Genomic DNA, 22,286 nt, shown 5'->3' on the forward strand with positions numbered 1-22,286 from the left:
GAGGGTTGGGTTACGCGGTTTATTGTGATGCCTCACGAGAGGGCTTGGGTTGTGTGTTGATGCAAGAGGGGAAAGTGGTAGCTTATGGCTCACATCAATTGAAAATACACGAGAAGAATTACCCCACACACGACCTAGAGTTAGCAGTGGTGATCTTCGCCTTAAAGATTTGGAGGCACTATCTTTATGGTGAGAGGTTCGAGGTGTTCTCGGACCACAGGAGTTTGAAGTATCTGTTTACACAGAGAGACTTGAATTTGAGGCAGAGAAGATGGATGGAGTTCATTGAGGACTATGATATTGAGTTGCACTATCACCCGGGGAAGGCCAATGTTGTGGCCGATGCCCTTAGTAGGAAATCTATTAGTGATGTAGCTTGTATAGCCATCCGGGAATGGGAGATGTTGGGTGGACTTGGCGAGTTTTATTTGTTCCTGGGCAAATCTGTTGAGGCTGCGACCTTGTTTTCGGTTGTTGCACAGCCTACACTTGTGACCCTAGTATTAGAGGCACAGAGAGGTGACCTTGAGGTAGAGTCCTTCCGAGAGATGATCTCCAGTGGGAAAGTAGAGAAGGGTTTGACGGTGTATCCCAACCAGAGTGTGAGATACCGAGACCGTTTGTTTGTGTCGGAGTCTTGCCGAGAGGAAGTACTCCGAGAGTTCCATCATTCACGCCTTGCGGTGCATCCTGGAGGCACTAAGATGTATCGGGATTTGGGTCGCCAGTTTTGGTGGCGGGGTATGAAGAGAGATGTGGCTGTTTTCGTATTAAAGTGCCTTACTTGCCATCAAGTGAAGGCCGAGCATCAGAGGCCAGCGGGTTTGTTGCAACCCTTGCCTATTGCCGAGTGGAAATGGGAGCATGTCACTATGGACTTCGTTGTAGGTCTTCCGAGGACTCAGCGGGGTAGTGATGCCATTTGGGTGGTTGTAGACCGGTTGACTAAGTCGGCGCATTTTATTCCTATGCGAGTGAGAGATTCGGTAGATCACCTCGCCGACTTGTATATTCGGGACATAGTGAGATTGCACGGGGTCCCAGTGACGATCGTCTCAGATAGAGATCCTCGTTTTACTGCTAGGTTGTGGCAGAGTTTGCAGAGTGCATTGGGCACTAAGTTGACCTTTAGTACGGCTTATCATCCTCAGACTGACGGGCAGTTCGAGCGTACTATTCAAATCCTTGAGGATATGCTTCGACGTTGTGTCCTTGACTTTAGTGGGACATGGGAGAGGCACTTGCCCTTGGTGGAGATTGCCTACAACAATAGTTTTCAGTCTAGCATCGGTATGGCACCGTTTGAGGCCTTGTATGGCCGACCGTGTAGGTCTCTAGTGTGTTGGGCCGAGGTGGGTGATGCACCTTTGTTGGGTCCGGAGTTGGTTAGGGAGACGGCGGAGAAAGTTGAGCTTATCCGTAGGAGGCTTGTTACAGCCCAAAGTCATCAGAAATCTTACGCCAACCGTAGGAGGCGACCTTTGGTATTTGAGGTGGGTGATCATGTCTTTCTGAAGATATCACCTAGGCAGGGATTGATGAGGTTTGGGAAGAGTGGGAAGTTGTCCCCTCGGTTTATTGGCCCTTTTGAGATCCTTGAGAGGATTGGTGAGGTTGCCTATCGTTTAGCTTTGCCACCGTAGTTGTCCGGAGTTCATGACGTGTTTCATGTGAGTATGCTTCGAAAGTATGAGCCAGATCCATCGCATGTATTGGATTGGACCGACTTGGAGGTAGGTGAGGATGCCTCGTATGAGGAGAGACCAGTTCGGGTCTTGGATAGGCGGGATCAAGTCTTGCGAGGCAAGACCATTCCCTTGGTAAAAGTCTTGTGGAAACATCACGGAGTGGAGGAAGCCACTTGGGAACGTGAGTTGGAGGTCCGAGAGAGACATCCGGATCTATTTATGGATGTTTGAGCATATATTGTATATTTTTTTGTATTGTTGAACCTTAAGAGTATTGAATATATCTTAGGTTGTAAAACATGGTTTATGTTTTGATTTAATGGAAGTATTTTGAAACTTGCCTCAAAATAGAAGTTTAATGTAACATTGCATATGTTGGATGTATTGTAGAAATCGAAATATATCATGAATACTGAATATGATATAGAATTGTGGAATGTAGTAGTGAAATTTGTGGAATTTCAGGGAATGCATAACTATAATGCATGTTATGAAAAATGTTGTAAACTGCCTCTTGAAAAGAGATGAGATGACCGGTAATGGGTCGAGTTGTTAAAATTCACATTGTGATAATGTTGGGAATTGAGAGAATCTTGTTTTTGAAAAACTTGCATTTAATTTCGGGGACGAAATTCTTTAAGGGGGGGAGGTTATAGCGATCCCGGTTTTTCCTTTACTATTCTGTTGTATTCCGGACTCGGTTCCGTGGAGTTGGTAGTTGTATCTATCTTGTTGTCGTCCTTTAATTCCATTTGCTTGAGTTTTAGGATGTGTTAGGCATGTTTTGAATAGGTGGGTTGAACCTTGGTCTAAAATCTTGTTGCCAGGTTTTTGGTCATTCCACTCGAGCGGGTCTTGTTGCGCTCGAGCAGAGATTGCACACTCCCAGAGTTTCGTGCCCCTGCAAAACTTCTGCAAGTGTGATGTTTGCGCTCGAGCGGGTTTTTTACGCTCGAGCGGTCGCGCTCGAGCGGGTACTCTGGCACTCGAGCAGGTAGTACTCTTTGGTGTAAGTTCTGGGAGGGGGAAATCTACGCTCGAGCGGACTGGTTTTCGCGCTCGAGCGGATGTACTTTATTCTTGTGTCATGGCGCTCGAGCGGGCCTTCTTGCGCTCGAGCGTACCTAGTTTTTTGTTCTTGATGCTCGAGCGTTGTGTTATCTGCTCAAGCGGGAATGTCGTATATTAGTTGGCAGCTAGGCATTTTAAAATCACTTTTTACATTTTCTCTCTCTCTCTTACTTTCTAAAAAGTTATTTTGAGAGCTCCTCTCTCTAGAAACTCCCTTCTCTCTAGGGTTTGATCTAGTTAGAGTGTCTCTCTTTCCTCTGGCCTTTGTGAAAAGTGTGTGGATCGTCGAGGGCTCCATTTTGATCCGTGAATCTTTGAGTTTGGAGCACTTTGGTTTTCTTCAACTTCCCCGTTTGAGCTCTAACTTCGAGTTAGGGATATCCTACTCCTTCTCATGAGTTTTGTATTTGAATTTTAGTATTTTGATGAGTTGGGGGTTGTTGGGTAATTTTGAGAAAGTTTGGGCCTTTGTGTAATTTTACAAAAGTTGAGGTTTTGTTTATATAAACTTATACGCATGTTTGGCATAGAGAAATGAGATCAATATTGGTTTATTGGTGAAAATGGAACCTTAGGGTTGTGATGTTAATTATGAGAAATGCTCTAATTACATTGATAAATTAATTGGTATAATTAATTTGAAGAAAAGAGGAATTAAGTTGAGAATGTTGGAATTGGATGTGTATGGGATTAAAGGGTGTAGTAGATTTGTTCATCGCTCACCTAGTTGAAATGTTGATTAAATATCCATTTGGTGCATTTATTTTCCGTATAGAAATAACTGCTTTGGGCTATCGGTGGAGGATAGTCTTGATTGTTGTAGACACTGCATGATGATTAGGCAAACTAAACCTAATCGATTGAGTATGCTATTGAATATAGCGACTGGAATAATACATTAATTCTATGTATTGATTGATTGTATATGATCTGTGTTTATATACATGTGTTGTGTGGGAGGAGATAGGGGATGTACTCCACGGTTTAGGGGAAGATAGGGAATGGACCTCTAAATCGGATTTTGTGTGACATTGATACAACACTACAATGTGTATCAAGTGTTGATTATGGAAGTGTTTGAATTGATTTGATATGGCACTAAAATGTATATCGTTATCAATTGTAAAGTATAGAAGTGATTCTATGTTATGTTGTTACAGCACCGAAATGTGTATCTTTCGCAAAGTGTGGGAATGGTTTATGTGTTATTGATACAGCATAAAAATATGTATCCCTCATGAATTCTGAAAGTGTTTTAAGGATGAGTCTAAACCTCATTAAGTTATTTGGCTAGGTGTTGAGCCTTGTTTTCAAACTCAAAGTTGGAAAGGACATGGGAAATGAAATGTAACATGGACTTAATGTCATGAAATCGAAATGTGATATATATATGTAGATGTATTTGTGTTGACCATCTATCAACTGCTAATCTTTTAGTCATTGTTCGTGGTTGGTTTAGTGTATTTCTACTGGGCTGTGGCTCACCCTTTATGGGACATCATTTTTAGGTACAGGTAGCATGCCACCTCCAAGGACATAGCTTGGGAGGCTAGAGGCAGACAGACTGTTTCGTTGTTTGCTTTCTTTTGATGTATTACATGTAAATTCAAGCCAAGGGCTTAATATGTATTGAGTTAGTACTTTTTTTTTGTAATCAAGTGTTAACTTGGAAAGCTGTAAGCCAGTAGGGCACTTGCTTTTGTTGTTAACATGTAATACTTTTGTAAGAACTACTCTGATTAATGGAAAGATGGTTGATTTCTTTTATGTCAATGCATGTCTAAAGTGATGGGATGAATGTTATTAGTTGAGGGCGTTACACTAAGCCCACTTCTTCAAGTGGCAAATTCAAAGTTTAAGCCCACTTTGTTAAGTGGCAAATTCAAACTCTTTTCAAAAAACAAACACGAAATTGAATTGTTCCAATTCTTGCAAACTAGTCTATACGTTGTGTGCACACATCACATAGTAAATGCTAGCCTAATAACCAGAACAAGAGCATATAATGTTGGTAAAAATTATATCATGGTTGGTAGAGCCTGATCTTTGATCAGGCGATCGAGGGTGCTCAATTCATGACCTTCCCTTCTCGTACCTAAGTTCCCGGGCTGAGACAATCTTGGTGATAAGAAACATGTGACCTTTGGCACGAGTCATGAGTTTCCTAAATTTCCCTAAAATAAAATATTTAGGTGACGACTCTGTATCTGGCAAAGCAGTGCAATTTTGGCATTTTTGATTCAAAATCAATTTTCCAAACGATTTGCTGGATTTGGACTCTTTGGTGTTCATCAATTTCACATTGCACCTGTAAGATTAGATTTAGAACCGCGGGAGTCCAAACTATAGGGCCTCTTTTGGGTTTCCAAAAGGGGCCACGAAAAGCTAAGCTATAGTTTCTAACGACTCTGCTGGGGAAATTAGAGAACTTGACTTGAAATTCATGATATGAAATTTTATCTACACTTATATGTTTCGTTGCATTGCATTTGCATTGGTGCGCTTAAGTCACTATGTTTGCCATCTGCTATTCCTGGATGGTTTGTCGGAGGCTTGCCCAAAAGCCTGCCAAAAGGCTGATCGGTCGCAAGCTCTGCCATGATGGGAGCACAACTCTTGGATCTAGACTACCGCTGTACCATTTGATCCTCCTTTCATTTCTCGGTATTAGGTATGAGAGGTATATTAGGTAGTCTTGCTAAGATAACCTTTTTGACCATTTGGCCTAGTTGCATATCGAAAACCGTAGAGACTGTTCCAAATTAGGACATGATGCTCACGTGAATACAGGATTGCGTGAAACCACATTATTTGAATAGTGAACCCTAGTTCGTGACGAAACTAGGACAGGGTAACTCGATCCTCTCATAGAGGTGTTTTGAATGCTTTTGTGCAAAATGTGAAATCTTTCGAAATGCGTGATACAATCCTGGGAGAGTCTTAATCTTGTAGAGGTTCCTTTCAAATCTTGAGGGTCATATCAAAATCAAAATTTGGGTCGAAATCTAGGGGTTTGTGCTAGACATGGTTGAATTTTCAGCAAAACCAGAACCAGGGCCAAATTGTATCTTGCTTTGTTTTGACCAGCACACCCGGTATCTTGATCTAATAAGGCATTTTGTTTTTAATGCCAAGTTTGTCTGAGCCAAAGAAGGAGCAGTGCCGACCTTAACCCATCACAGTCCATCCAATCGAAGAAAAAAAAACCCCACTCAGCAAAAGGTCTAGTCTATCTTATCCCTAAAAGCCAACTTGGAAAAGATCCAACCAATGTCAAAACACCCACTCTAAAAAAGCCCAATCCAGTCAAACCCGTCTAGATCAATCTAGTTCAAATCCATCAAAAATAACCGAGTTGAAATCCTTGTTAGTCAGCTCTCAGCTTACACCCATCTATTTCCCCGATTGCCAACTCAGCAAACCCGTGATGACACAAAGTCCAGAAGAATTTGTGGCCATGATAGTGACGTTAAACCAGGGAATTACCATGTAAGATGGGACCAATGCTGAATGCAACGCCCATCGGGGGCATCTACCACATATCCAGTCTCAGGCCCCCAGCCGAACATTGATCCACTTCCATTAACTGAAGATTTGCAAGGTCCGAATCCCCGAGAAGAGTTGGCTCAAACTCGAGTTTTTTGACCTTGGTGCAGCCTAATGAGGGGCTTTATCCCCTTGACATTGATGATCTAAACCCGATCTTGTTAAAAATTGCTAACCTTGAGTAGTACTTCAAAAAGGCACAGGTAATTAACTTTATTCCTGACATTAAGGGTGGCTATACCGAGGCTGCCGCAAGACTTCTAGACAAATTCAAAATGCCATAAATTAACTGTTTTGACAAGTCTGGAGATCCTATGGTACATATCCGTCTTTTCTTGGACATTCTGAAACTGATGGGTCTGACTAAGCCTCAAAAACTCGCTCTGTATGGAAGAACCCTATTGGGTATAGCAGCCACTTAGTATGCCAAGTTGAAGGATGTGGTGAAGCACAACTAGGAAGAATTGGTTGAGGCATTTGTCGATCAGTATTCTTACAATACCCTAGTTGAAATGACCACTCAAGAGCTTAAAGCAACCCACTAGAATCCTACAGAACCTTTTGTGGAATTTGTTGCAAGGTGGAGAGTAAAGGTAGCACAAATGACAGGTCGGCCTTCTGAGAGAGACCAAGTGCGGATAGTGGTGCAGAACCTTGAGCCCGATATGTAACAGAAGTTAATTGTCACTCCACTATTAACTTTCAAAACTTTGCATGAATTGGAGGTTCAGATTGAGACTGCATTCAACAAAGGGATTATCCCCAGAACAAGAGAACCAACAAGGAGGGTGTTTTCCAGAGTACTAATGCTATTCCCAAACCTATTGAAATCAATACCGTTGCCGCCACTCCCAAAATTACCGACCCGTTTGCCAATCTAAGCCCACAAACAGCCAGCCCAACCCGAGCTCAAGGCAGAATTTTCACCCCCTTCTATATGAGCCTAACCAGCGCACTAAAAATCCTAATTGAACGAGGGTATCTCAAAGCCCTTGATCCTCAACCTCTGCCTGACCCACTTCCTGTTAGATATAACCCCACCAAGGACTGCATGTATCATCTGCAATGTGGTCATGGCACCGATCGTTGCTACTGCCTTTGTCATGAGGTTCAGAATCTCATCGACAACCAAATAATAGCCCCACCTCAAGACCCCAATATTACCACCAACCCACTTCCCATCCATGACCAAATATCTCCTGCCCACCTTAACCTCATCCATATACTCCCATCTACCTTCAACCCTAGCATATACATCACCACGGTCCATTTACTGAAGCCTGAGGCGTTCATTCTCGAAAGCAATGATTTGTGCATGATGGATGCACCCAATCCAGTTCAGGTACACCTAGGGCGCCAAATCGGTGAACCCACTACTGTTGAGATGTTTGGAATAATTAAAGACCTTCAAGGAATGGTGGTAGATTTAGCATTTGTTGTTTCGATCTTGTTACAAAGCTCCCCAATCCTCGGGAAAGCTGCAGTTGAAAAGGGCTAACCCGAAACTATCTCAAGTTTGGGTGATGACAGATCAACAACAAATGGGCCTCACTTCGATATAGCCACCCAATCCCTTGGCCAAGATGAAGCAAGTGCCATGAACAAGCCCGGGACAAATATGGATCCCTATGCACAACTTCAATGGGCTATTAAGACTTTGAAGGTTAAAGGGTTGAACAAATAGCAGGTGCTTGAAGTTGTTACAAAGACTGTGGATAACACTTTTATCGTTTAGGATGAGAGCATTTTGAATCAGGAGGCAAACAATGAAAAGGGATGCTTTACTCGAAACACCCATCCTAATCCCAGTCCCAAGCCTATGAATACCTGACCAACACCCGCCACTCCATTTGCCAATATTTCTAAACCTAATGCTTCCTTCTCCCAAAAACGAACCTTCACGCAACTCTATATGAGCCTAACCTGTGCACTGCGAGTACTGATGGAGAAAAGGTATCTCAAACCTCTCAAACCTTGACCTCTCCCGCCTAAACACGATTCTACCCAATATTGCACATTTTATCAGCAGCACGGTCACCATACTGCCTGTTGCTTTCGCCTACGCCATGAAATTCAAGACTTGATTGACAAAAAGGTCATCACCCCACCTGAAAATCCCAAAGCTGTCAATAACCCTCTCCCTGACCATAGTAGATTGCCATTCCATAACATAAAACCCACACACAACTTGCCCCCAACCAACCATTACCCTAGCCAACACAATATACCTGCCACTGAGCTCAAACCCAATGTGTTCATTCCTGAATCTCCTGATTCCGATCTAAGCAAAAGGAACAAAATCTTTGAAGGGATGGAAAGTTTACTCGATCTTGGCAAGTTCAAGCTTGATGAAACAGTGATGCTAGCACTAGTGGTTGGAATGATGAATCTCAGTCTCAGCTAGGGTAATTGTCGAAAGCACTTAGGAAGGACCTTCTAAACTAGGGGCATGGTGTGAAACAACAATTGTTTCGGTCAAGAAGATGTGTGGGGACAACATAATTGAGAGGCTTAGTTTGTGAGACTCAATTTAAAAGTCTGAAATCAATCTTTCTGGGTGTAGATGTGTTTTACTGAATTGAAGGTAGGTTTGGACCTTCCCATGGGCTACTTGAAGTTGTTTTTGAAATTCTGCAGATGGACTTGGAGAAGGAAAACCCCATTTTTGTCTCAAAAATGCTTATTTTGGATTGAGTTGTGTTCTGCAAATAGTTATGTTGTGAGCTTTATTTATTTTATTTTATTTTTGTCTTTTCTTGCATTGTTGTGTCAGTTGAGTCTTTTCCTTTGAGTCATTCTCTTGTACCCTTAGGTTATTATCTTTATAATAAAGTGAGAGTCAAGTTTTTGATCTTTTTTATTGTGCCTATAGTGATGCATGTGTGACCTTTTGCAAATAGAAAAAGGCTTTGAATTTGTTTTTGAATGAAATTCTGTTAATAAGCTCGAATATTGAAGAGGATTCCTCGAATGGTTTGAGTGAATTCTGACTTATCAGTGCAAAGTCATTTATGATTTCAAAAATTTTAAGTTGTTTCTTTTGCAAAACTTGCTAAGATAGGTTCAGAATTGTGCGTGGTATTTTACATTGTCATGGGGATTCTCTTCGCCGTTAAGCGATCATTTTGGCAAGCACAAGACAGCTTTCAGACCTACAAGTACAAGGCGGCTTTTATACCTCACAAATCATAGAATTTCTCCCCTGGTGTTTCCATTTTTTCAAAGAGAAAGGAAGGAAAAAGAAGAAAAAGGAAAAAAAAAAAGAGAAAAGAGAAAAGAAAAAGAAAATAAACAAAAGGAAGAGAAATGAAAAAGAAAGAAGTCAACCATTAAGCCAGGGGCACCCATTGGAATGAAATCCGATCAACTGTGAGGAACGAAACTTCTGTCTGAATTCGGGGAAGCCAATATAAGGAAGAACCACATTGCGAGAAGAACCAGCTCTGAAAATGGGGCGAAAAGAAAGGAAGAAGACATACATAAGAGAATGGAGAACCAAGCTCAAATCAAGGCGAAACCAGTTCCAGTGTTAGAGCAAGAATAATTATTGATCAAATTTACCACAAGTGTTGTAACGTGATCCTCGACAAGCTCGCTAGGCCGAAAATCCAAAAAGGCAACCTAGGCAAAAGTTAGATCACGAAAAATGAGAAATCAAACAAATAGAGCTCGTAAGGTTGAAAACCCCGAAGGGACGACTTTGGCAAAAGTCAGAGCGTAAAAGGTAAATGTCAACACCCGAGTGAACCTTAGCCATGAACAACGTTGACCTAATTCCCATTCTTGGGATATGTAGGCAACTTCATCCTGAAGTTCAGTCTTAACCATATCTATCTCATCCATCGCAACTCAATCATCTTACCCAATTCACGTTGTTAGCTTTGTATCAATCCATGAGCTACACTGACTACTACACATATCACAAACTTGCATTGGGTAAGAAAGAACTAACTTCAATCAACAAGTGGAGAAATTTTCAATACTTGAACTTATCAGTAGAATCTCTATCTTGAGCAAAAAAAAAAAAAAAAGAAGAGAGGAATTGAAATTGATTTCTAAAGAGAACATAAATAGTACAAGGGACATTATGAATGATCAATTACCTTGAGTCCTTTTATGCTTTTAGGTCAATTATGATTTCTGTTGTGTTGTGCTTGGTGTTTGTCTCAGTCTGCGCTCTGTATCGAGTCACCATAGCATGTCGTTCTGTATCAAGTCACCATAGCATATTGCTCTTTATCGAGTCATCATAGCATGTATGTTGCTCAAAAGTGCTCTTCATCGAGTCACCCTAGCGAGTCTATTGCTCAAAAGTTCAATAGAGTGGCATGGTCAAAATTCCATACACAAATGTTCGCTCCAAACTTGAAAACAAGTCCATGCATAGAATTCATAAACGGGCTGAGAGTGCCCATACAAGGGGCATCACATTCGTGATCATTGCAAACTGTATATGAGGAGTCTATCACTGCTTTGGAGGGGACTGGAGTAAGTTCTCAATATGTCAAAAGAGAAGTATAAGTCTGATTGGTTGGCAACTTTTCTAGGATTTGATGATCCCCATCACATGTGCCTACATAATGTTGAAAACGATGGTCAATGACTGGACACTAGGGGCAATTTTCAGTGTATCTGATTGGACCATCAATTGAACAAAGGGGCATGAACCTAACCTTTCTCTCCATCCGCTTAGAGCCATTTGTTGGGCACTTCCCCCTGGATTAGGGTGGTTTACCCCCATATTGATTCTGGTATGATTCAGTTTTCGAAAGTTATCTCCAACCATTTCAAGACTCTCTTGGGATTACCATTTTCCCTTTGGTTAATGCATGCGTTTTGTATTATGCCTGCATGCTTTTACACCCTGGTTGAGTTGAACTACGTGATTGGTTGCTCTTGCTCTTAACTTTGTTCTGCACTTAAACAGAGTTTTGTAGAGTTGCCTCCCTTTGTGTTGCATTTCATTGAGTTGTGGCAAGCTGCCCTATAGTCATTTCGTAAGGTACATGATGCATTACTCTAAGTAATGCTCATTTCCTTCTACATACCATGCATCGCTCACCTGCATCGTGCTATTTTGTGCATTTCACTTTGCATCGCACTGTTTTGTGCACCTTTCGTTGCACTATTTTGTGCACTTTGTATCACATTATCCTATTCACTTTGTATCGCACTATTTTGTGCACCATTGCATTGTCTTGTGGATAACACTATTTTGTGCACCACTCGCATTATTTTGTGCACCTTCAGTGTTTGTCGTGACCAAACAACTTCCGACGATTTGGTACGGCCACCTGGTTGTGTTTGCGGTGAGTTCCTTGGAGACCAACTGAGACGGTGGAAACTAGAGTTTGAATGGCCGAAGCCTAAAGCGCAAAGGTTTTGGATTTCGGAGACTCAAGTCTAGTTTAAATACCCAGGGGTGTATCCTCGGCTTGAAATCTGTATGGCAGCCCTATAGGTTGAGGTAGCTCGTATGCACCTCAATTCTGGATACTAAACCAACCTAGTCTGTCACCCTATTGGATAATAGGAAAAGTTGCAAACATGGCTAGGGAGAAAAGTAGTACCTATGGTATGGAAGGGTGAAGATAAACCAAGAAGCAGAGGAAGATCCCTAGTAGTATAAGGTGAGTCATCGCCAATTGCCCCAGTAAGGTACTTTCATTTCCTAGTTACTACATCATATCCATTATTACCTATTACATCTATCGCATGCATCTACTACATTATCTATCGCATCCATTACATTATGCTATTTTATTACTTGCATCCTTTCCATGTTAAGCTTAGTTTGGCATGTGCTCATACATTTCCCTCGTTGAAACATAGTTTTGTCATGTATAAGTACCCATGCGGCGCTGAGGCCAGCATTGAGGGTGTCAACACCTTTTCTGTATTAGACGTGGTTTGTTTTGTGACCATGCCTTTTCTAGGCAAGACGTTGTTCGGCCTGCGCCTTATTCACTGCATCCATTGCATCTTACTTTATTTTTTTACATTCAACATTTAGGATCATTATCTTTCCTCAGCAGATCATTCCTCACTTATATCATACGACCCAATTACTCTTTCTCTTTCTACGAAAAACATAGCCATGCATGTGCTCGCATCCCTTTCACGTTGAAACATGGTTCTGTTATGTGTAAGCATCCATGCTTCGCTAAGGCCAGTATTGAGGATGTAGGCATTTAGCCTGTGTTAGGTGTCGTTTGGCTATGCCCACTTCTTTTCTATATAAAACGTAGTTTGATTTGCATCGCCATCCCTTTATGGTATTTGTGTGGTTTTGCACTACTTGTGGTTTGATTATTTCGTCACATTGTATATCATTTACATTGTTTTGTTGCATTGTGTATCATTTTGCATTCTGTCCCTGAGGTATACTAGTTTGATTCTTTGCAACGGGATACGTAGGTAACCCTCGGGTTCAACCAACTGCATATACATTTTGTTTGTTTGCCCAAGTCTTACATCCTTGTCAAAATAGGTCGTCTTTGGGCTTTGACATTCACTTACGTCATTTCATGACTTCGAGCTCTGTCAAAGAAGGGTAACTATAGACACCCTATTTTTGACCGTCCTTAAGACTTGGGCGCCACTGATTGATCACTCAATGATGAAAGATGTGCTGTGCAAATGTTTGATTTCTTCAACAAGAAGATCTTTAAATCCCAACCTTACACCCAATTTTTGACCAAAACTTTTTTTAGACCTTAAAACCGTCTCTTTCAAAATATCTTTGAAAACTTCTACGATGTTCCGAGACTCGTATTTCGTTTAAGGTAAAACGAGCAAGGACAACGTGGAAATAAATGGAAGAGAGGTGAACTCTTTGAAAAATCTTTTAAACATCTTATTTAGAGGTTTGGAGTTGAAGAAAATAAGAGGGGAGGGAAGAATACTAGTTGGGGAAGAAGTTAGGCTTGAAACCGTAAGGTTAAACTGAGCAGCCTACACTAAATTAGGCCTATCTCTTTCTACACTTAGAATTTAGATGTGAGGCTGCCACCATTGGAAACTGGACTTCCGGGGCTTCAATTTAGACTTAAGAATGACCTAAAACCAAGTCCAGATGAAGGAGATATGCCCATTTGAAGTCGAGCCTAGAAGCATATTTTTCTAAAGGCCGGTAGCTAGTCGGCAATCACCATTTGTGGATGGCCGGCCACCACTTCTGGCTTGCCGGCCACCTTTCAACCACTGATGTCCAAGCCGACCATTGGTGACCAAAAATAGATTTGTTATCCCAGGGAGGCAACCCAAGAGGGGGGGTGAATTGGGTTATTAAAAATTTTACAATATTAAAATTAACACAATATTCATAATTTTAACAAATAAAAAAAACAAAATAATAATTATCAATATAAAAGTAAGAGAGATAGGAAGAAAAAATCAAACACTGAAATTTATAGTGGTTCAGCATGCTAGGCCAACGTCCACTCCCCAACGAACTTCCTTGAGAATTTCTTTACTATCAATTGAATAAATACACCGCCAAGCTTGTGGATTTGGCACAGGACTTACTCTTATCTATTGAGCCTCACTCAACAATAAATGCCTTACTCTTACAAAATCTCTCACAAAAATAATGAATAAGTGGTACTTAAACCCTCTTTTACAATAATTCTCTCACAAAAAGTAGATATGAAAGTGTAAGAACAAAGGCTACACTTAGATCTGAAAGTGAAAGAGCATAATACAATATACTGAGAATTTTGGAGCACACATAAAATTTTCTCTTTAAGTACTTGATTTTTCTCGACACACAACATTTCTATTTATACCAAAAAATATACCTGTTGGAAAAGAAGACGCTTCTTGCTGACGTCATGGCTTACATAAGCACGCTCTTTGATTTTAAATTGTCAGCAAATATTAATAATGAAAAAGATGATAATAATTGGTAAGACTAACTTTTTCTTTTCCTTTTTTGTTTTGTCAAGTATTCAGCCGCCACTTTTGTAGACAATTTTGATACAAAAATCACAACTTTCAAACAAGCAAATAATTTGCTTCATCTTTTTCTTCTTGTTTCATTATAATACATATGTGTGTGTATGTATATGTGTGACATGGTATAAAATTCAAACATGAGCCACCGTTTTGTAGGAAATTTGAATAATAATACAATTATCACATCTTTGAATTCAATATAAGCAAATAATTTTGCTCCATCATTATGGGTTCCTTGAAGTCAAAAACCACATGAAATTTTGTCTATTTTGTAACTTTTCTTTTTCTTTTTGCAAGCAAATTCAAATCAACTTACAATTTTTTCTTTTTCATTCTATAGGCAAAACATATTCAAGAATTTGTTTTTAATAAAAAAAAATTAAATAAGTCTTTTCCTACAATCATTATAGTATATCAATTTCAAGATTTTGACTATATATATATATATACATATATTACAGATGCACCACACAAGTTCCAACTTGAGGATTTTTTTCTTTTTATTGTCTCAATATAAATACGTATGAAAAAAAAAATGCATCACATGGCACCATCTGCATCCCTAAACTTATAAATAATATATTATAAACAACATACAAGTAATGCCTGTATATTTGAATAAAAAGTCTGATTTACTATCAAACACCACTTGAGTATGTTACACAAATCAAATATTTTTGTGATTGCTATATAAATTTATCAACCATCCCATGTGAATATATTAAATTTGTCAAAAGATGACAACTCACTAAAATTACATTTATCAAAATGGTACAACTAATCAATTTTAAATTTGTCAAAAGATGAATAGTGATCAGTCTAATTTTTCAAAATGCCAATAGTTAAAAAATATTTATTTAAATAATATTTAACAAATGTATCATACAATATATATTTTAAATAGATAATATTTTGTGTCAAATAATATGTATATTAAACAATTCAAATTTTTGCAAATAATATTTTAGACATCATCAAAATTAAATAATATGATTAACAAGATTTTTTGCTGATATTTTCCTCCAGCTATTTTCACACTGCTCCAGTTGTTTTTGAATAGATATTTTCAACCTAAGGCTCATGTTTTCTATATATACATGACCTATCTCTCATATTTCAAGGTTAGAAAAACTTTGGGACCGAAAAATATCCCCTCTCTCTACAATTTTCCCCCTTTACAATTCTCTTTCTCTTGCAACTTGCATAGCTTATGCCCAAACACTCTAAACCAAACCTAGAGAACTTCTTGCTGAGATGATTTGAGCTTGAACTTAAGCTCTTGAAACACTTGAGAGTGTGAAATTGGTAGTTTGTGACTTAAGGGTTCATTAATCTTCAAGAGGTATACATTCTCTTGCTTTTGCAACATCTCTACACTACTTATTTTCCATATTTTCTTACTATTTTTGGGCTATGAAAACTCTGTAATTTTGGGCTGAAACTTATGGTTTAAGGCTAATAAAGGTTGAGGGGTGGTTCACCCCTCTTTATACCTTACTTTCAAGGCCTTTACCCTTGTGTTTCCCATCCTTTTACTATTTTTTTTTTGGAGCTTTTAGACACTGAATTTCAGAGTTATTTCAGTGGCTAAAATCATGTTTTGAGGTCAAAAAATGGAGGGGGTAGCCTCCCTTCCTTTTGTTTTTTTTTTTTTACTAGCTTAACATGCTCCATGTTTTAGCTTATTTTTCTAACTTTTGTTAGCTTAATTCCAGAATGTTTTAGGGATGTTTCAGACCTATTTTAAGACTGTTTTTAAGTTTTTGTTGTGTTTGAGCTTTGTTTTGCATGTTTATAGTGTAATAGTCCTCACAAGTTTGGTGTTCTAGGTCTTAGACACCATTTCTTTTGAGTTGATAGCATTTATTTATGCTGTTTTCACTTATTTTCAACATTAATAATCTCTGCAACCTCCCTCTTTTCTTCACTCTTTGTTTGCTTTGAGGGTTGTTTTAACCTTGGGATTGTTTTAAGCTTAAGATTGAGATCTATGCTTAATGGTTTAATCCTCTGTTGGGGGTTCATTATCAACGGCATGACACCTCGCTTTTGCCTTAAACTACCCCTTGTTTGACACTTCCTTCCCTTTTAGAGGACTCAACTCACCAATGGACTTAATTAGTTAAAAAATGGTTGGTAAGTTAAAATGAGTAACTCAAAACTTGGAATTAAAAGTGAGCAAAATAATTTGGTTGTGTTCAATCAGACGTTAATTGAACACATGGAAGCTTGAACCATTTCCCACTTGCTAGTGATGAAATGATTCAAAGTCTCCATGGCCAATTTCTTCCCTTGATCATTCATGAAAGGGAGGAGGCTTGTGTCTTGTTTTGCATTTATTAAACTTGCACACTTGGTTTCACAAGCCATCATGCAATGAAATTGCATCCATTGATGGTGTGAGCCAAAGCTTGCTACTCCTTTGATTTTTCCATGAAAATGAGGGGTGAGTTGTGCAGACAATCCTTGAAAATACCCTATATATGCTCTGTTTGTCCTCTGTTGCAGCAAGATGAACCTAGGCATCAGTGGCCATCAGGCCACTTTCCATGGCCGGCAAACAACCATCCACGGCCGGCATCCTTCAACCATGGCTGACTGGTGGCTGGCAACCTTTATCAGTGGCCAGCCAGCCACTGATGCAAAATTTTGCAGAGTGTCGGTAAGGCAGAACAGAGTGTGCAGTAGTGTTGGTGTTCAACTGTGCAAACAGAGACATTCGGAAGCAAAACGGTGGTCTTTTCGAGTGGAATCCGAACATCTGCATACACATCCCTTGTTTCCGGAGGCGGAGTAGTTAGTTGGTTAGTTTAATTACTTATTTTAATTGCACTTGTGTTGTAAATTATTTAATTAGTTAACTAGAATAGTTAATTAATTCAAGTGTTGTAATAATTAGTTTAATTAGCTTAACTTTAATTAGTTAGTTAATTAGTTAATCTATTTGAACCCTCTTTCATGAGAGCGTAATGTAATATTGTGTATGTCTTCCAACCCCACGCCTTTCTCCCATTTATTTATCTGCTTATGATGGTTAGATTAGGGACATCATGTTTTGTTTAGCATACTTCATGTTTGCATTCACTTGTATTGCATGCACTGAGGCTCAGTCCATCATTCTAGCTGCATTGTCGTTTAAATACTTCTTTGAATACGTTCTTTGACTGCATGTTATCAAATCCATTCATACGCCATGTTAAGTAGCCGAGACTATTAATTGCATTCTTTGTATGTGTTGCATTAGTCATATCGCATAGTTAGGAATCATGCATTTTTCTAACTTCTTTTGTTTTATCTTAGCTTGGAGTACTAGGTGATTTTTTAGTGCTTTAGCATAATTGCATGAATGTGATATTGTTGCCATGTCTAGCATGCTTGCCATGAGGCTAAGTGCTAACTTGTTGAACTGTTTGAGTGCCTGTGGATGAAGGCTTGTTGCTTGAATTGGAATGATTTAATAAATGTACGTTTAAGCCTACTTCGTCAAGTGACAAATTCAAACTTTAAGCCCACTTTGTTAAGTGGCAAATTCAAACTCTTTTCAAAAAAACAAACACGAAATTGAATTGTTCCAATTTTTGTAAACTAGTCCATACCTTGTGTGCGCACATCACATAGCAAATTCTAGCCTAATAACCAGAACAAGAGCATATAATGTTGATAAAAATCATATCATGATTAGTAGAGGCCGATCTTTGATCGGGCGAGCAGGGGTGCTCAATTCATGACCTTCCCTTCTCGTACCTAAGTTTCCACGCCGAGACAATCTTAGTGATGACGGACACGTGGCCTTTGGCACGAGTCATGGGTTTCCTAAATTTTCCCGAAATAAAATATTTAGGTGGCGACTCTGTATCTAGCAAAGCAGTCCAATTTTGGCATTTTTGATTCAAAATCAAATTTCCAAATGATTTGCCGGATGTGGAGTCTTTGGTGTTTATCAATTTCACATTGCACTTATGAGATTAGATTTAGAACCGCGAGAGTCCGAACTGTAAGGCTTCTTTCAAGTTTCCGAAAGGGGACGCGAAAAGCCGAGCTACATCTACCCCCCTTAAATAAATTTTGTCCTCAAAATTTCAAACATTCTTTACGTCTTGAAATGTTGTAGGTAATCAGTCCACATTGCATCCTTGCACTCCTGTGTAGATTTTTCCAGTGTATATTAATCTGCCGGGTCATCTTCATCTCTTATGCTTTTCTCCCTTTTGTCCAAAGCCATGATTGGTCTTGTTCTAATAATAGCGTTTTGAATCGAATTTCTCCCCAATTAGGGGTGTAAGCAGATGCATTAATCTTGTACGTTATATGGAAATTCTGAACTGTTCGTTGTTGCTTCAGTGTGAGGGTTGTATTGCCAAATCCCAGATTTGGTGATCTACACTCTTGTTAAGAATTGATCCCTTGGTGATTTGCTGATGCCATTGCATTTGTCAATTTGTTGAATCATGGAAACTAATCTATCCCTCTTAAATAATAAAAGTGTTCCATTGGAGGGGTGAGTCATCTCCTTCTTTTGGTAACTATCGATAATTGCTAAGCTATGAGTAATGAATCTATTTCAAAGATGAGGTCAAATTCGAGTATCTTCATATCTCAGAAATTGCACAAATAATTGCTATGACCTAACACATATTGCAGATATAAAGGAATGCGACGAATAAAATGTGTACCCAAAAGTTCTAAGATTGGATTAAATAAAGGAAATTTACATCATCTACATTTAGGTTACTAAAAGTCATTCGAAAAGAGTTCTAACTACTTAGTTACATTCTTATAGGTTAACCAATGCTCATACTGCCGTTCCTTGGGTACATATGTGTTGTATATCTTGTTCTCAAGGTGCTGCTTAGTAAGGTCTTTGTCTTCTTCTCCTTGTAGGGAAAATATTCTGTCGGTTGGCTACTGATTATTATTGAGCCCAGGCCTCTTGTTGCCTCATTCCCTCTGATATTGTTGATTGGTTGGTCCTGGCTTGCTCTTCCATGGCTTCTACCCATCAAACCCTTACGCGTTTGCTTTGGTACCTTCTCCTTGATTTCCTAACTGGACAAGTTGGGGACACTCATTTGTGCCCTATTTGTTGGTAATAGTAACACTAGATTAGCCAAGGTGATCTTGTCTGAAAGCTTTCCTCCTAGTACTGCTATTGCAGTAATTGTTGTTGTAGTTGTAGCGTCCTAGAGTACGGTTTTTGTACTGCATGCCTTCGGTTGTTCCTTTCTGGTCCCACATGGGATTGACTTTCTTTCTTCAGGCTTCAAATCTGTCTCGTATCTACCATCTCCAGTTTTGCATCTAGTGTTGTGTCCACCACATCCGCAAAAGTGGGAAGTCACAAGGGAAAAACCCTTTCTCTGATTATAGGGTCTAGACCCCACTCAAATTTTTGTACTTTTTCTTCATCATCGGCTATGTATAGAGTCGCATAACGAGCCAACTCCTCAAACTTCGCCACGTATTAGGTCATCGTCTCGTGCCTTGCTCTAACAATTGAAACTCACGAATTCTCTCCTACCTAATAGTGTTTGGGAAGTACTTCCTCAGAAACAATTCTTTAAATTTCGCCCAAGTCATAGTCGTGATGTCCGTAGATTCCTTGATTAAGGCCCACCAATGGTTTGCCTCACCTTCTAACTAGTATACGGCTAGACCGATCTTGTCTGTATGCTCGACTATTCCCATTATCTCCTACATCTTCTTAATTTGTTGAATCTAGTTTTCAGCGATCTTAGGATCGGGCTCGCCAATGAAGACCGATGGTTGCTGTTTGTGAAATTCAGAGAATAGATGTGTCCTCTCATTCTGACGTGTTCTCCTTAGCCTTTCTAATTCTTCCAAAATTTGATTTCCAATATTCCTGAGTAAGTTGACCGTGGGTGCAGGGGTGTGATTATTGACCCTGAGTGCCCCGTTCCAGTTAATATTGACGTCATCATTGTGGTTAGTGTTATCGCTATTACCAGTGTAATTGTTTTCTCGTGTATGGTTCACCATTTACCAATGTGCAGTTAGGTGCAGGTTAGGTTTTTGCTAACGCGATCATTCAAGGGAATTACTAAGGGGAAATGCTTCTAATTCAAATAACTCCTAATATGCTTCCTAATGCAGTCCTACTCAACTACTGATTCTGTTACCATTCTCAGTCGTTTTGGGACAAACTACATGTCTTGATTCATTAATCAAGGTTCTCTTTCTTCATTATGAAATTCTGGTTTTGTTGGTCTTTATTTGAAATGCTTTCTTCAGCTCCTTGATTCTGATACTGGAATTACTAGGGCACCACTGTACAGCTTCACGAGTTGACGTTGCCATGCCCGAAATCTGAAGAAACATCCTAAGGTTGGTTAAGCAAATTTTGATTTTTAATGTCTTTTGGTTGATAAAGTAAATAGTGTTATAATAATATAACATAGTCGAGGCAGGTTAGTCTCTGACCACAGGTCGAAACACATAGATAAGGGTTGAACCTAGGCTTTGATACCAAAGTTGTGAAGCGCCAAAAATCGGAAACATCAGATAATATATTAACAAATAAATACAAAGTTTATCTAAGGTTACAAGACTAAGAAACATAACTAATGAGTCCTTTGGCTAATAACCAAGTAAGATCTCAAGAACATCAAAGGAGTCAATATAGACTCCCTTCTAAGTCCAACCACATTAGATAGCAAAGGTACATTTTTGACATATCTTGACAAAGTATTAACACAAGGCCTACATAAGTTGACGTAGCATAAGGATATGTTACAAATGACATATATAATAATTACAAAATCATGTCTTAAATACCACAAGCGATTTAATCACTTACAATCTCAAAATATTTTTACAAAACTAGTTTCTAACTCTCATAGGGTAGCCATACGTCTTCAAATACATTAGCTTTGCTTTTGATCAATCTAATAGTCTTCAATACCTGGCATGGAATGCCCAGCAAACGCACATACACCCCGTCCCATTTTCTCAATCCAATACACCATTACAGTTATAGCAAGTACATAATGAAGCATGATAATCATTCAATAATAAAGGATTACAAGGGTAGATGTTATAAATCTAGAAATCTCCCAAAGAGATTTCATCCTCCCAACCGCAAGAATTGGACACCGGACTATTTAGAACTCTCCCTTTTGTTGCTTTGCAGACCTTACCACGGATGCTTGTAATGGTTATATACCACACAGCATCATCAGTGGACCTCAAAAGGGACGGCGAAAAAAAAAGGTTTTATCATCCGAAATCCAACATTAGCCTTCCAAAAAAAGTTTTATCCTACTGAATGTCCCATCTGGACCCAACCTTATCTCACTAAATCAAATCATCGCAAAGAGTCCGAATACTTCCGTTCCATTCTAGGGTTTACACGATAGCTGCTTGCACAAGACTTAACCTTCAATTGGGGAGGACATTCTATCAATCCATACATGAAAAATTATCATCTCTTCATTATTCAAGTGATTGAAAATCCAATACCACCCCAATTAAGGTTTCCGTTAAGCTAGATGTCTTAAATTAAAGTTAGATCAACTTAACAAGATAGTAATATCCACATGAGCAGGAGCATCAAAAAATGAAAAATATAAGGAACATAACCGTAACACATGCAATATCATGCCAAGACATGATCATATATTAATAAGCATATCCATGAAGACAAGACCTTAGAATACCAATGCAAAACTAAATTTTCAAATTCAGCACCATTTAAAGATTAAAATCGAAGGGACAATTACAGATTTTTCCCCAGCCTACCCCTCCTATGGCTTGTAAATAATTTTATCTAGTTTTTAGAACATTTTTTTTCAAAAATGGAATGGCATTTCTATATTTTTAGTTATTTACGAAACACTCCAGCGCTGTCCAGATTTATGACCGTTAAAAATCGGATTTTCTTTCAAACCGCTCACTCTTTTTCAATGAGACCAATTTTCATTGAAATCTAAATTTTTTAAGGAAGTTTTGGGCATAAAACTGAATTCTAAGAGATTTTTCAATATTTTTCTAGAATTTTTGAATGTTGAC

Source organism: Camellia sinensis, chromosome 6, assembly GCF_055761805.1.
Source record: "Camellia sinensis isolate YWXY chromosome 6, ASM5576180v1, whole genome shotgun sequence".
NCBI classification, from domain to species: Eukaryota; Viridiplantae; Streptophyta; class Magnoliopsida; order Ericales; family Theaceae; genus Camellia; species Camellia sinensis.